The 17,423-nt window shown below is 41.3% G+C and overlaps 1 pseudogene across 1 annotated transcript; it reads left to right on the forward strand.

Moving 5' to 3' along the window:
• Window positions 1-567: 567 nt before the first annotated feature.
• On the forward strand, window positions 568-9,066 carry LOC143861610 (uncharacterized; annotated as a pseudogene). Its single transcript, XR_013239975.1, has 2 exons — window positions 568-1,035; window positions 8,536-9,066. The product of XR_013239975.1 is annotated as an uncharacterized LOC143861610 (transcript).
• The last annotated feature ends 8,357 nt before the right edge of the window (window positions 9,067-17,423 follow it).

Raw genomic sequence — 17,423 nt, forward strand, 5'->3', positions numbered from 1 at the left:
CAACCCGAGATAGCATTCCCTCAACCCTAACCCGATCCAACCCAAGCCTCGGGTTGAGGATGCTCAACCCTAACTGAACCTGCCTCCAAAATCAGGTCGGGTTGAGTCGGGTTGGAATCGGGTTGAGCCGAGTTGGGATCTGATTCATCTACGGCCAACCAGAAAAATACAAGAAAGAAAAACATAATCTTGAGAAAATCATGACAAAATTAGAAGACAAGGGTCGGGTCTGGTCAGGTTGCCAAGGCCTCAATCCTGAATTTAAATCGGGTTGGCTTTTCCCAACCCAAACCCGAGAAAATGGAGCCAAAATTTGTGTTGAACCTGACGGGTTCGGGTTGAGCCCGACTCAAGTTGCACCCCTATCGCTGACCCAGCTGCAAGCATGAAGAAGAAAGATACAGAAGAAGAAAAAAAGAAAGAAATGTTTGGTTTCCAGATCTGCCCTTCCAAGCCCTACATCTCGCTTTCAAATCTAGGGAGAACCCATTTCAGCTTCTGATTTCACATCACAATGCATCTTCTTCTAATGGAATAAAGGTATCCATTCCTAATTTTCAGCCCCCCATGGGTTCCGCACAATCCTCCCAATAACAAGAAGAAGAATTCGAAGAGAACAGAACGGAATGGAAACCCAAACAAATCATCAAAAAAGAAGAAGAAGGTTCTAGAACAAGAACTAGTGATCCTTCAAAAAAGAAGAAGAATGTTCTAGAACAAGAACCAGAGATCCTTCCCTGCCACGCGTCAGCATCTCCACTCTCTCCAGAACTCTCTTCCATCAGCACTCCCCGTATCAAGATCTGGGACCCATACAACGTTCTCTCTCCACCATTCTCTAGAAGCTTCTCTTCCGATCCCCTAGATGAAGATCGGACGGTGGAGCTGTTCCTGATCATTCACGGTGAAGTGTGGGGTCAGCCTGAGGCCGGATTTGATCGCCGTTTTTTCCTCAAATCTCAGTGGGTTTGGTTTGATGCCGTCTATTCGTCACCGTTGGATCGGGCGATGGAGACCGCGGGGTCCATCTGCCAGGTAATTCAGATTCAGTTCTTCAAAAGTTTATCTTCTTCTAGGGTTTTATTATTCTTTTTTTTTTTTTTTTGCATATTTTGTATTGGATTTCATTAAATTAGTTTTTTGGGTTATGAGTTATTGCTTGTAAGTGGAACTGAATTAGCTACATTTTGCTTTGTTTAGTTTGATGTTTTTTGTTGATCCACATAGCTACATTTGGTAGCAATTGTTTGGTATGTTTTAAGATCTATATCTAAATTTTTGTTGTATGCAATGTTTTGATTAACTAATTAATGGGAAGTAAAGGCATTTAAATTGTTTAGATTGAAAACTATGTGAAACTTGATTCTTGCTACATTGGGAGGTCGGAACTTCTCTTACATACCCAAGACTGGCATGGAAGATTTCCTTGATTTCCGTATTTTTAGTCTTTTCTTTATTTCTTGCTATAGCTAGGATATTCCTTTTTTCTTAGTTTCCTTTATCCTTGTCTTGTTTCCAAAGCATCCCTTAGGATTTGGTAAGTGTTGATTGTTTCCTAAGTAGTAGGAATGTTAGTCTATAATAACGTAGTCTCTTTCTTTTTTACGTATGAATGGAAAAGCAAGGACTCTTTTAGGAGATTTGGCCATCTCGAATAGGCCTACTTTTGTTTCTCTCTCTTATTTTTACTTTTATTCAAGGGTCGTATCATCTGGTATCAGAGCCATGGCTAATGAAAGTCATGCTACCCGAATGGAGGCAGAGATTCGATGATATTCTAAAGAAATTGACGGCCTTAGATGCGACATGCCAAAGTTTAGTCGCATCAAAGGTTCAGGACGAAGTGGATGATGCCCTCGTAGCACCACAAGTAAATGAAGGAAATCTTGGAGAATTGCAGAAACATCTTCGTACCCTCCGTCTAGAATTTCCAAGATTTGACGGATTCGATCCAGCCAGGTGAGTTTTTAGTGCTGAACAATTTCAAAGGTTCAATAAAACAACAAATGAGCAAATTGTAGATCTGGCATCGATCCATCTTACTGGAGATGCGATACCATGGTTTTGTTGGATGGAGAAGACCATGGGTGTAATCACATGGTCACAATTCACTCATGCTTTATGTGCTCGGTTTGGGCCGCCCGAAAGTGAGGATCTAGGATGAGCGCTTTCTAAATTACAACAATATCCGAATCATTCTTAATCGAATGTTTTGTTTCGGGCCTTCATGACTATATCCGGGCCGGCGTTAAAATGTTTCAACCGACTACTCTCCAGCATGCTTCCCAACTACCTTGTTACATGAGGAATCATCTCTAGCTAGTGGTCGATACTTGCGACCCCACTACCAAAACCATCGATGTCTACTCCTTTGCCCATTGCCCCATGAAAGAAGGACCATTACCAATAAAAAAATTAACACCTGCTGATATGATCGAGCGGCGCAAGAAGGGGCTATGCTATAATTGCGATGAGAAATATAGCCCACTCCATCAATGTCGAGGACAACTGGCGGTATTAGAACTTAGAAGGGTTTGAATTTGAGAACGAGGAAGAAGAAATAGTACAAGTAAAAGAAGAAGGATATTAGTCCTTGAGGACAAGGACTCTTTAAGAGGGAGGGAATGTTACCCAAGATTGGCATGGAAGATTTCCTTGATTTCCCTATTTTTAGTCTTTTCCTTATTTCTTCCCTTTTATGTTAGTTTCCTTTTTCCTTGTCTTGTTTCCAAAGCATCCCTTAGGATTTGGTAAGTGTTGATTGTTTCCTAAGTAGTAGGAATGTAAGTCTATAATAATGTAATCTCTCTCTTTTTTACGTATGAATGGAAAAGCAAGGACTGTTTTAGAAGATTTGGCCATCTCGAATAGGCCTACGTTGTTTCTTTCTCTCTTATTTTTACTTTTATCCAAGGGGTCGTATCAACTTCGTTATGGCGTGCACATATTTCCCAACATGATACTAAATCACTAGTGGCTGTGAACTTTTTGTTCGTATTTTAGTTTATTAATCTAGGCTTGTTTGTGGGTTTTGGAAGGAGAAATGTGTTGATTTTAGAATCTAGATAGGGTTGCACGAATCACATTTATATTACTTTAGCCATGTTAGGGGGAATTATATAACAACTCTATCGATGATAGTCATAGAATGTCCATTGACTTGATGAAACTCTTTTCAAGAATGTGATTATTGTTATATGTTGGTGTTATTGTCTCACCAACATAGACAACAATGTTGCCAGTATTGTGAACGTCTGTAGTCTTATGGTCTAACCCCATAAACAATATTGATGCTATTTATGGATATACATTAAGTTCCATCTAAGGCTTGTCCTGTAGTGCAAATTTCTAGGGTGATTAATGAGTGACCAGGTTCATGGTTATTGACTTGTGTGGTTCTTCCTCTAACAAGTGGTTTACATCATAAGTTGTAATAACTGATAAGGTTATGTTTACATTGCCTATCTTGGTACCTCTGGAAGTTGGAAAACTGAGGAAGGTATTTTGGGAGTTGATACCAGAAAGATAGGACAGAAGATTGGCATATTGGAAGAGTTAATGCTTTGCCTTGGTCAGATGCATTTACTGTCATTGAATCTTTCTTCTTTGTATGCCAATTTGTTTCATTTTATTCTGATGGCGGTGGATGCAAGTTAGAGCATATCCATGGGAACTTTCTTTAAAATGACAATGGTCATTGGAGAGTCAAAATTAATCCTAATAAGATGGAAAGATACGTGTAGATCAGAATGGGCAGAAGGCCGAGGACTCAAAAGCATTGAAAAGTCCCTATATGGAAGTGAGTTTGGAGATTTGGTGACAGGTTAAGAGGCTCCACTGAAGAGGTAACTGTAGGAAAATATGGACCTCAAAAAGGAGTGTAAGATATTTGATATGTTTCTAGCTATAGGATTTCAAGGGAAACTTAGGCAATAAATTGGTGGTTTATTTGGAACGGAGTTGTATGATGGGTCGTCGATATAGATAAGATTATGGTAGAAATTCAGGATGAACTATCTCTTTCAAGTTTTAGTTCTTCTGGTCTTGGATTTACTAGCGTATTAGATAAGAGAGCAATGATTATAGATACTTTTAAATACCAAGGGAAGGGGTGTCTATGTGTAGTATCTCCTTCAAGCTACAGTTTGCTTGATCCGGCTCTACGAGCATAGTACATAAGGGAACAACCATTGTAATTAGTTTGAAGGATCCGTCTTTATTAGAATATTATATAAGGGAGCAACCATTATAATTAGTTTGAAATACCAAGGCATATGTGTGGTGGGGCACCGATATATAAGCTTTAAAGGACAAAGAAATTGAATCTTTAATTTGATGGGAGGAATTCGATTAAGGAATAAATCTCTTCTAGGAAAATGGTTATGGAGATACGGAGAGGAGAAGGAGGCTTTTTGGCACTAAGTTATAGGGGACAAGTATGGTAGAGATCGGGGGGATTGGGAGAGTAGAAACCTAGTATTAAAAAAAGGTTCGGGTACATGGAAGTCCGTTTGTGGGTCCCGTCCAGGTAATCATACAAGTCATTGGCTAGACTTAGAATGGGGAGGGGCAAGGGAACTCACTTTTTGGTAGACTTGTTAGGGAAGTCCTTGTTGTGGCATGTGTTCCCGGACCTATACCATCTAGCTACCGATAGAGGGGGCGAGAGTTTGTGATTAGATGGAGAGGTGGAGAGATGATGGGATGGTGAGGACGTTGTGCTCAGAAGAAACCTTAGGGATGATAAAATTGAAAGTTGTCCTGCTTTTTTGGTCTTCTTGAGTCTCAATATTGTTCTCCTTCCTGCCCTAATTCCCGAGTCTAGACCCCTAACCCTATTGGTTCCTTTTATTTTCATTCATTTTTTCACAGGTTAGTTGGAGGCGTTGGATCGAGGTCCCATTCTTCCATCATCTGGCAATCTTGGCCTCTCCTCAAGTCACCGCTTTTGCTTAAACGGTGGCGAACAACGGAATCAATACCTATGATCGTCTCAAAAGGAGAGTCCATCTTGTCAATCAATGCATTTTATGCAAGAAGAGCGATGAGTCCCTAGATCTTCATTTGTTCATTGTCCTTTTGTGCAGTACTTGTATGTCATCATCAAAAGTTTTATATAGGATTGGGTCTTTCACAGATCCATCAAGAAGAAGATTCTACATTAGAGCTTCAGTCCTTTCGGTAAATATGGGTGGATCCTTTGGAAATTAGTTCCTTTTGCTTTGATTTCGCATCTATGGAAGGAAAGAAACAACTGCATTTTTAAATAAGAAGACAAGTCGTGTGAGGCTTGTAACGGAAATTAGGATTGATCATGTCTCATGATGAGGAAAAGCTAACATAGTATTATATTATGCCATGGGAGAGATTCAAAGAAATTGGAGCACACTTGCCAATGAGAAAGGGAGGAATATTGAAATTGCCCCGAGATGGCATCCACCATCCGTTAGGTGGGTGAAGTTTAATTTTGATGAGGGTTCTAATCGTAGACAAGGCCGAGCAGGCATTGGCTTGGTCACGGTTAAGACTTTTACCGAACCGATCCCATCGGTTTTTGAGTTTTAATCCGAGAATGACTGGAGAGGAGGTACCTAAGAGGGATATCTTTTGCTATCTTGGTTCAATTCTACATAAGGAAGGAGAGATTGAAGAGGATGTTAACCATAGAATAAGAGCAGGTTGGTTGAAGTGGAAGCTTGCCTCAGGAGTTCTGTGCGACCGTAAAATCCCTACCAAGTTGAAGGGAAAGTTTTATAAGACAGCTTTGAGGCCAGCTATGCTGTACGGCTCAGAATATTGGGCCACCAAGAAGCAGCATGTGCATAAGATGAGTGTAGCGGAGATGCGAATGCTTAGATGGATGTGCGGCCACACAAGGCAAGATAGAATTAAAAATGAATACATTCGTAAAAAGGTGGGCGTGACTCCAATTGAGGAGAAGATGAGAGAGCACCGCTTAAGATGGTTTGGCCATATCCAACGTAGGCCTTTGGATGCTCCTGTGAGAAAAGGCGACTCGTATCAAATTGATGGAGTAAAAAGAGGTAGGGGCAGACTGAAAACAACTTGGGTAGAAACATTGAGGAAAGACTTGATAGCTAGGAACATAACAGAGAACATGACCTTGGATAGGATAGAATGGATGAAAATGATCCACGTAGAAGAACTCAACTAGAACCAGGATTAGAGCCGGGTAGATTCCTTTTACCTTCTCAACCCTAGATATAAATGCAACATAAAAGCCTCATTTGAGGGATAGATAAACTTATTTAACTACTTGATTTGGATCTGTATTAAAGCTGAACCAAAAACCAGATAAACTGTGAACCAAACCAAACCGAACTAGTCAAAATCAGTTCGGTTTGGTTCGGTTATTCCCCCATCGGTTCGGTTACGGTTTGGATTTTCTCCAAACCGATGGGATCGGTTCGATTCAAAAGACCTCCCTCAACCGAACCGGACCAAACCGTGTGCAGCCCTAGGTGTAACTAGAATAGCTTTTTGTATGGGGCAACCTTTCTCTCTTTCAATTTTTGTTTGTCATCTAGTAATTGTTCATTAACGTCTCAAAAGAAAAATGATAAAGCTAAGGGCAGTAAACTTTCAATAGTATTTGATGTCCTTTGTCAGGGTTAATGCAGAACCGTTAGGGGCTGTTGGGATACCCGGATTTTAAAATCTCAGATTTCTTCAAAATTGTAGCTAAGAGACAAGAGAACTAGCGGACCAACCGTCGTTTTTGACTTCTCGCCCTCCTTTCCGACAGCAAGAGAGTGGCAGACCCTCCCATTTGCCCAGGTTTTAGAAATCTCAGGATGCAGGAGAGATTACTAAAACCTGGTTTTCTTACTTAAAATCCAGGAAACGCTGCCAGGACAGTGGCAGCAGCTTGATCATGAACCATCTTTTACACTGTTTTCAAACTAAAAACTTGGATTCTAAAATCCGCATATCCAAACGGCCCTTTAATGAATGGATCTAAGTTGACGGTGGAGGAGGCCTTTAGGGCATTTGGAGGAACTTTATTGGTTCGAGTGGTGTATTAAGCCTTGGTTTGGCAAGTCGGGAATTTCTTTGCCTCTCTGTGGAGAATGAAGATGGGGCTGGGAGCCTTCTTTCTCTTGAGATGAGGTGGAAGCTTTTCTTTCAACATTTGTAAGGATGACATTCTCGTGCCTGATAGCCTGATGGCATTCTTCTACTCCTCCATCAATACTTTTGGGAGGTATTGGAAGTTGATTTCATATCAATCTTGAAGTTCTTTTACTCCATTGGCCGTCATTTAAAATTTTCTTTACCTCCCCTTAACCCAAAGTCACCTATTTGCCTGAATTTGGCCCAACTTGTGGGGGCTAAAGGCTTTGGTGAAAGGAGAGCCCTTCGCACTAGATATGTATTGGGTCATCAGGTTGCACCTAATAAAAGTGTCTTTGTTGGGGGTGGCAAATTTGAGATGGTTTTGTGATGCTAGCAAGGTTTGTGATGCAACTCACAAGTTGGGTTCTGCAGCTTTGACCATTATAATTGATCTGAGGTGGAAGTGGATATGGTAGTGTATGTCATTTGTATTTTTCTGTTCTAATCATCGGTGGCTAGTGGGCTACCTTGACGTCTTGGTATTCGTGCCAAGCGATTCCCTATCGCCTTTTCTTTTCACCCCCGATGTGGAATTCATCAACTCTATATTTGGGAGTGGCAGTGCGCAACCTACTTCGAAGCATTGAGGTCGCAGTTGGTGGTCCAAATGGTCGTTCACGTTCGCCACTGCTTAGCCATATCTGCAATGGACTGAACATCTCTGATCAAGGTGGGCATGATTCACACAATTGATAGGCACAGATCTTGTTCAGGATTTTGCTAATTCCCTTGGTGTATTACCTTCTTCTCCAAGTGGGTGGTTTTGCTTTCTAGTCTCTCTCAAAGAGGTGCAGGTTGCCACTATCCCGTGTTCTATATGATGGGTCAGTTTTTATTTTTTCATCGATTTTCACACACTAATAAATTGAGCAGTTAATTAGCAGTCATCTTGGCCCTTGTACATGGATTTCAATGCTATTCTATATACCTATGTAATATATTATTAAGCGTGCCAATTATTTCCAGAGTGGATCAGCAATATGTAAAACCATCTTCCCTATGCTGAGAAACAGAGGTAGGAAGAAACGTCTTGGTCTATTCCTTGTTGGTGATAGCATCTCTTTTCATACTCGTCACCTTTTTTCACGTTTTCTGGTGTTCAATTGCCTTATGCTCTCGTTAGGGATTTCTTACCTATGTTGCTCATACAGACCGACAAGGCATTCGAATTTGTATATTTGATTTTATGGTGAAGAGATCCTGAATCAAGTTTCTCTCTATCATGTTGAAAATTCGTTCTGTCAGCTCGCCAATTAATCTAATGTTCTGGTACTTGTTTATATTTTCATACTATTTAATGAGATACTATATGGTTTGCAAGCTTGAACTTTGTATATGTGATCATCCTTATTCTATGCCTCCAGTAGAACCCACTGATATATGCGTGAAATTTCGCAGGAATTGAATTTTCCCGAGGAACAAATACAATCTTCGGATGCACTGGTCGAGATGAGTCAAGGTCGGTGGGAGGGCTGCATCCGATCAGAAATATATATACCCAATATTATAAGCATGATTGACAGATCCCCACCTGATTTCTGTGCCCCGTCTGGAGAATCACTCCGGCAGGTGGAGTTCCGGATGATCGAATTCCTTAACAACGTAGTTATAAGAATGCGAGAAAAACAGAGAACAGGAGCTTCATCACTGCATCAAATTGAAGCCAAGGGATTTTCACACCAAAACTCTCAGATTCTGTCCAACTCAATTCCAGACCGAGATGGGCCCACTCTCCCACTGTGGGATTTTTTTTTTTTGAAAGATGAGCAATTGTATTTATATTCAAACCGTACTTACATAGAGAAGGGCCTTGGAAGTAACTCCAGGCTCCGACAGTGGGATTTGCTTCACAGGCACTGGCAAGGACTTTCGAGGAAAAAGTCTGGCAAGAGCAGTCTCCAATTTGTGACAATGGGAGATAACGAGTAGACCTGGCAAACGGGTGGGTCGGGTCGACCCGCGGGTCACGCGGGTTGCGGGTTAGCAACCTTGTGACCTGTACCCAGTGCGGGTGGGTCGGGTCGCCCGCGGGTTACCCGCAATTTTATCCAAAACAATGTTTTTATTGGGAGGTGATAAATTCACCGCTGAAATTTGCTTGAGATGGTAAGTATAGAGGACGATAGGAGATGAGATAAGAAAGGTTAGATATGATGGAAATTAACCGAAGCTGAAGTGAAAATGGCCAAACCTAACAAGGAAAGGTCAGATCTAGGATTTAGATCTAGGAAATAGTAGTGAAAATGATGGAGGTAGAGGCTTCTAGTAGTGAAGATGGCTGAGGAGAAGAAAAGGTGATCGCTAGAATCTCGCCGGTGATTGGCCGGAGAAGAAGAAAAAAATGGATTGGGGTTTAGAGATAAATCAGATCTGAGTGAAAAGAGGTGACAAAGATGAAGAAATCAAATGAAAATAGTAGTGTAAGTAAAAAACAAAAGAGATGAAAATACAGAAATGTTGTTTGCCGGAGAAGATGAACGGAGAAGGGGAAAAGGGTTTTGAGATCTCTCTCTCTCTCTCTCTCTCTCTCTTCAAGAATAAGAGAAATGAGATTTCTCAGATGGTGGCAGGATCAAAGGTGTCTTCTTCAGTTCTTCTTCACTTCTCTTTATAGAAATGAGAAAACCCCAACTCCCTTTGTTTTGGCTTTTGATCTTTTGATCTTGACCTTTGGTTTTTCTCTTTTTAAATAAAAATAAAAAACAAAAATCAAAATCCACAAAACCCGCGGGTCAACCTAACATGACCCATGTTCTGGCGGGTTGGGTGACCCGCGGGTTGATTTTCACGGGTCACGAAAATTCCAACCTGTGCCCACAAATTTGCGGGTGGGCCGGGTCGACCCGGGCACGGGTGGGTTTTGCCAGGTCTAATAACGAGGCTGAAGATGAGTTCTCTCCTAGAGAAACCAACCCTGGGCACCTTCATGAAGTAAATGCCTGAACCTCCTTGTCAATATTGCTTTTCACTCATGCAACGCCAATCAAGTGTATTTTCACAGGCCTGCTTCGGTGCAGTCCTGCAATGTCGCATAGGATTTCAATAGATGAATCTTCAACAACAGTTTTACGTCCTTCACTGAGAACAGGTTGGGAGACAAAGAGGCTGAGTGTTTAGTTTAACTCCATTCAGTCATCAGTAAGGTCTCTCTGATAAGATGAGAGTGATGAAAAGGAAATATAAACTGTGATATCTACATGTTGCAAAGCTACCAACTCCAAAAGATGCTTTAATTTCTTTTTCTTTTCTTTCCATCTTTATTCTTTTGTGTGTCAGTTCTGTAGCACAAGATATCAACCCATCTCTCAATTTTGACAATTAACTTAAGAATGTCATTTCTTTTTATTGGGAGAGGCTGTTTGAAGCCATTGCTTGATATGTATGCTTCTATCGTTGTTGTGAATCTTGTGATGGCATTCTATTCATCCTGAAATCCAAGGTTGCTTGATCCAAGTTTTTTTTTTCCAATTTTCAGCAAGTCTGAAGCTTAGTCTACGTCCATGGCTTACTTTGGGTTGAACCTTTGATATTTGGAAGCCCAGAAAGTTCCATTAAGAATGTTGCCAAAAACTATCTATAGTTCACATCTAAATACAAATAAGCGGAGGAACCAAACCAAAAACAGACACAAATTGACTAACACTATTAATTAATAGAGAAACGAAACAGGGGGAGAACCCAAACGACCTTCTGAATCAGATAGAGAATGAAAGAAAAATCAAACAAGGAGCAAAAAAAATCAAAGAGGAAGGAAAATCGAAAACTTCCAAGTCTGCATTATTTCCTTTGGAACCTAATTTTCCTATGTAGAAGAGTTTCACCAGAGCTCTAAAGCCACACTGTCGTTTTTTGTGGTCGTTTATCTTATGCATGGGATGTCCCTTTAGGATGGGGCTAATACTGGGTGGGCATGCTCTACAAGATCAAAGCTCTTGATTTCACATACATACAAACCCCCCTATAAGACCCACCAGAAAATGAATTTTACCATTGATCAATACAAGCGACACATTGGTACTCTCAGAAGACAAATAGTACATTAGAAGCTAAGAGACTAGAAATAACTGAATAAAGCATTACATTTCAAGCTCAGAGGCTATAAAACATGATATTATTATTAATGTTCATTCCATATAGAGAAAATCAGAGAAAAAAACACAGGCAAATGGGATCAGAACTTAGTGATCATCCATCAATTATGATTAGACTTTGAAGATAATACTCCAGTGACGGTTTGAATGATGGTGCAAACCAAAAGCAAAGTAGCTACAATGAGAGCCGTGAAAGTCCAAGGATTTTTGAAGTAAGTCTGCATGAAGTTAGAACCCCACTCATGAAGTCGCTTCTTCCACTTATTACTTCTAATGATGTAATAACTATTCAAGTTATCAGTTATAGAATGTAGTGCAACACCATAGCGAGGATTGATTCCCATGTCATTTCTAATCTTTCGGATGAATACGGAGACTGACTCATCATCCCTTCTGGTTTCCAGTACATTTATACTTCTGATCAACAATGAGTCCTTGGCCGAAATGAGGAGGGCACTCATGAAGTCGATATAGGAACTCACTGGGTGGTATACTTCAGGTTGACCATACTCAAAGGCCACCATATTGAGGACTACTGATTCAGTGGAAGAGTGGATTCGGAATTCAGGGAGGGTGAGGACACCATTTTCGAAACTAATTCCATCGAGGTTTTTGGTTTCACTCTTCTTCAACTCAACTTGGGCCTTCTCGTGAAGAGAGCTCGCAGACGGAACTTACTTCAAATCCAAGACCCCATGAAAATTGGGCGGCTTTTGTCCGCTCACCACGTGACAAATTAAGTCCAACAGGTGCAGACCATTGTAGATGTCTGAATATTTGTCTTTGTCTAGTGGAAAGACAAATTTGGCATTTGCAAAAAATGCGACCACCCTTTCATTTATGAACTCATTAGCCTGCATGTTGAAGTTTGAATGTGAGTAAATAACTACTAAACACTTCTTTTATAACAGTGATATTATTATCATCACAGAAAATGGTAAGAAAAAAAATTAAATTTTTCTTAAATGATTACCATGTTCTTGAAGGGTGATAAAAAGGAATCGTTTTTGGTTTCTCTAAGCTATTGAGTATACCATAGTTTGTGAGTCAAAATGAGACCATCTTGCTAATTAATGTCCATACATAAAACAAACTATGATGTGAGTCTCTCGTCTGTGTTGGTGTCATCTAGTCCCATGGAGATTTCTTTCTCACTCTTGAAAATTAGTTCATGAATTTGCCGTGCAAATCCGATCCGATTGTGCAAAAATTAACAGAAAAGTAAAACAAAAAACAAGCCACAAAATGAACACCAAGATTTACATGGTTCGGCTAAGCCTACATCCACGGACGAGAAACACCATCTTCCACAATGAGAAAAAAATATACAAGAATTACAATTGATTAAACCCAAAACTCACAAACTCGCAACCCTTTCCTACTCACAAACTTGCAACCTTTTCCTTGCTTCTCTCAACCAAGACACATGAGAATGACCCGAGAAGAAACCCAAGAAGAACCTAAAAGTACAATCCGAGAAGGAAACCAGAGAAAACAACTCTCGCCGTCTCTCTCTCTCTCTCTCTCTCTCTCTCTCTCTCTCTCTCTCTCTCTCTCTCTCCCCTTTGGCCTCACGCCCAAGCTACTCTTGAAGTCGACCACACTTGTGTTGTTGATGAAAGAGGGATTTTATACTAGGTTTTCCCGAAACCTAAAACCTAAAGTTCCTTTTCTTTTTTGCCTCTTGCTTCCAACTGACCATGGAAAATAAGGCTGCTTTGCCAACAATCTCCACCTTACCTTATTTCCCAGTCTCCTAAAGATTTTCTAATGATGTCGCCACTGGTCCATTGTTGCCGCAAACTGTCGTTGGCCTTCTGAAGTACCAGCTACATGCCCCTCGAATCATCCCGATTCTGACTCTTTCTGATTCGATCAACATGGCCAATTCACATGTATAGCAGCCAACCCGATGACTCGCCTAGTCAACCCTGGATAGGGATCTCGATCCATCCTCCCCAAGACAATTATTGTCACCTTTTCACCAACGTTTGCAGCCTGATAACCTATGTCTTTACCAACTACGAAAGCGACAATCTGTGTGCACACAATACCACTTTGTATCCAACTAACCATTGAGATCTCATGAACACTAGTCATAGTGTCCCCGCCCATACGATATAATCCGCCACACTTCTCTCTTTTCATTAGAACCATACACCCGCGTGTGATTTTCAAGGATACACCTGCAGTTGAATACCTACAATCCCAGGGTCTAACCGGCCAAGCGATACTAGATTCCTCCGCATCCACATCACCCAAAGTACGAAAGACTCCATCGAACATTTTGATCTTAATTGTCCCAACTCTCGTGACGTCACAAGTGGACCCATCACCTAAGGACACTACACTGCCTTTGTCTCCCGGAACGTATCAAAATATTCTTTCCTAAGGCATACATGAAAAGAGCACCCCAAATCTAGAATTCACTCATCATGAGAAGAAGTATGATTACTTGTGGAGACTGTGAGAACGTCTCCAACCTCTTCGCTCTATTTATCTGTCACGGCTACCGCCGTATTCATTGTACCAATGAGCAACTGGTCAGCTCACTTCGGACAATCTTGCTTGATGTGGTCGTATTCCGTGCAAGGATAATATAGCATGCCCTTTTCGCTTACCCTGGATCTTTACCTACTGGTACTGGATTCCTTCGCATCTTTGGGACATACGCCACACCACCAAAGATACGAACCACTCTATCGAACATCTTGATCTTAACCGTCCCAATACACGCACAAGTAGACCCGTCACGTAAGGACACTACACATGTCCTTGTCAGATTGAATGTATCAAATATTCCCTCTTGGAGCATACATGACTACCTATAGAGACTGTCAGAACATTTCCAACCTCTTCGCTCTACTCATCTGCTATGGCCATCACCGTATTCATAGCAGCAATGTTCGACTGGTCAGCTCGCTTCGGACAATCTCGCTTAATGTGGTCGTGTTCCTTGCAACGATAATATTTCACACGCCCTTTCCGTTGACCATGAATCTTGACCTGCCTTTTCCATATCCCCTGCCAGACTACCTTTCTCTTTGATTTCCACCTTCGTACAATCCCGCTTAATGTGGCCATGTTCCATCCGACAAGAGCGACGCCTGACTTCCTCTAACTTTATTGTGTCCTTACCATACAATCAAGTTGTACCAGGTTGTCATACAAATGAGGAAGCGAAGTAAGAAGCAAAAGGCCTTGTCTTCTTCCTTCAACTTTTCATCAACCTTGTAGAGTTGATCCACAAGCTCGTTGAACACTGTAATATGTTACAGAAAATTTCCGCTTTCATTCATCTTCAGCCCATACAACCGTCGCTTCAGATACAATCGGTTGGTTTAGCTTTTTAACATGTAAAGTTTTTCCAACTTGTCCCATAAGGCCATAATTGAGGCACTTCATCTTCTTCTATAACGTTAAACATAATGTTATTTGCCAGGCATAGCTGAATCGAGCTGATCACCTTCGTATCATAGTCTTCCCACTCTGCATCCATCATCTTTTCCGTCTTTCCATCTCTTCCCTTTAACGCCTTAGCCAATCCTTGTTGAACTAGAATGTCCTTCACGTCATCTTCCATAGGGTGAAACTTCTCTTTCCATCAAACTTGTTGATGTTGAACGAGGTAGAACTTAATTTTACCGACATCTGAGATTACTCTGCACTTCTTGGTGTAGAGCTCCACCTCGAACGATAATCATTCTTTGACAATCTTTCTACTCCCAAAGATCGCTCTAGCTGCAATTCAACCACAATACCTATGATCACTCCACCCGGCTTCACCTATTGCTCCAACCTGAGCTCTGATACCACTTGTTGAGAAAATCCGTCAGGGAAATCTGATTTGATCGTGCACAAATTTACGAAAAAGTAAAAAATAAAAGAAGCCATAAGATGAACACCAAGATTTATGTGGTTCGGCCAAGCCTACATCCACGGGCAAGAAACACTGTCTTCCATTATGAGAAAACAATATACAACGATTACAATGCATTAAATCCAAAGCCCACAAACCCGCAACGCTTTCTTTGCTTCTCTCACCTAAGACCGTACACAAGAGAATAGCCCGAGAAGAAACCTTAGAAGAACCTAAGAGAACAATCCTAGAAGACAACTTCTTCTCTCTCCTTTTCTCTCTCTCTCTCTCTCTCTCCCTCCTTTGGCCTCACACCTAAGCCACTCTTGAAGTTGACCGTACTTTTGTCGCTGATGAAAGAGGGTTTTTATACCAAGTTGCCCCAAAACCTAAAACCCAAAGTTTCCTTCTTTTTTTGCCTCTTGCTTCCCACCAACCATGGGAAATAAGGCAACTTTCCCAACAATGTTTTTATCATGTTCTCACTAAAATACCTTATCGCCAATAGTTTGACTAATTTTTCTGCTCTATTCTTGGACATGTGGCCAGCCATGTTGTACGGCTCAGCATGTTGGGCCACCAAAAAGCAGCATGTGCATAAGATGAGTGTAGCGGAGATGCGAATGCTTAGATGTATGTGCAGCCACACAAGGTTAGATAGAATTAAAAATGAAGACATTCGTAAGAAGGTGAGAGTAGCTCCAATCGAGGAGAAGATGAGAGAGCACCGCTTAAGATGGTTTGGACATATCCAATGTAGGCCTCTGGATGCTCCGGTGAGAAGAGGTGACTCATGCCAAATTAAGGGAGTAAAAAAAGGTAGGGGTAGACCGAAAATAACATGGGTAGAAACAATGAGTAAAGACTTGATAGCTAGGAACTTAATAGAGAAAATAACCTTGGATAGGATAGAATGGAAGAAAATGATCCACGTAGAAGAACCCAACTAGAACCAGGATTAGAGCCAGGTAGATCCCTTTTACCTTCTTCATGAATTTTTTTCTTCTAAAGGATTCATTTAGCCGACCCCAACTAGCTTGGGACAAAGGCTTTGTTGAGTTGAGTTGAGTATTCTTAGACATGTGGCACGTATCTCTTGATTAATTGTGGTGGTAATGAAAATGGGATTTCATTTTTCTACTAGTCTTCTTCTACTTTTTCTTCTTCCTTTTGTTCTTTCTCTTCTACCTTTACTTGTTCCTTTTTTTTACTTATAAAGAACACTTATCCAAGTCTTCATAGAGAAAAATCCGGCGGCATACAAACATATTATGTCATAAAAAGAAGGAAAATAGAAAAAAAATCACTACAAAATTTCATTGAGGATATAAAAAGAACATCAAAACTGATGTGAAAGAAGATGAAGAGAAAAAGAAAAGAAAAACATATATGATAGAAAGAAGACTGGGAAGAACAAGAAGAGAAGGAAATTATTTTTTTAAAATTACCATTTCACATCACTTTTTCTGTTCTAAATTTATTGCCATTGTTAAGTAAGAGTTACTTGTAGTAAAAAATCAAAATAAAGTTTTCCAATGAAGAACAAATTTACAGCTTGATGGGGTGTAAAAAATAGCAGCCTATTAGCTGCCGACACGTGGCTAGAGGAGGGCCCACCGCAGACCCGCCTATTAGCTGCCGACACGTGTCTCGAGGGGGGCCCACCGCAGACCCCGCGTCAGCAGGGGTAGTTTGGTAATTACCGCAGAGTAGGTGAGCTTGAACCTATAGCTGATCGACACCTGGCTTGGAGCATTAACTCCCCAACTACCCCAATTTTTCTCTATAAAAGGGCTTCCAAAGCTCATAAATAAGGGTAATAAATTAACTTCTCACCCACCACTCTTAAACTCCCTCTGCACTCCTGCTCATACTGACTTGAGTGTCGAAGGGCCTGTCCGGAGTACACTCCGGGTTGGTCATTCTGACCTCGTTTGCTTCTGTGCAGAACCCGATTCATCCGGACTCTATTTCCTTCAAACCAGCTCCTCGGACCATCTAGCTCGGCTCTTACGTCACTGTCATATCTGTTAACCGATTTCGGGCCTAACAGATTGGCGCCATCCGTGGGACCCCAGAACTAAAAGCTGTTCAGATCTCTCACAAAAATGGCAGGGCGCAAGAGTGCGCGAATACCAACCGCACGGACTACCCGAACCGTGCTGCCCCGCAGGACCCAGAGCGAGCGAATCGCCTCGCTGGTGGTGGCAGCTTCTGCTACCGCCGAGCAGAGCCCTGCTCGCTTGGAGCACCTCAACCCCATGCCCACTCCGGAGCAAGTTCAAGCTCTTTTTCAGCAAATGACAGCTCTCGTTGGTCAGTATCAGCAGCTACTC

The sequence above is a fragment of the Tasmannia lanceolata genome, unplaced genomic scaffold (genome assembly GCF_043159265.1).
Source record: "Tasmannia lanceolata isolate RefF3 unplaced genomic scaffold, GAP_Taslan_0.1 ptg000037l, whole genome shotgun sequence".
NCBI classification, from domain to species: Eukaryota; Viridiplantae; Streptophyta; class Magnoliopsida; order Canellales; family Winteraceae; genus Tasmannia; species Tasmannia lanceolata.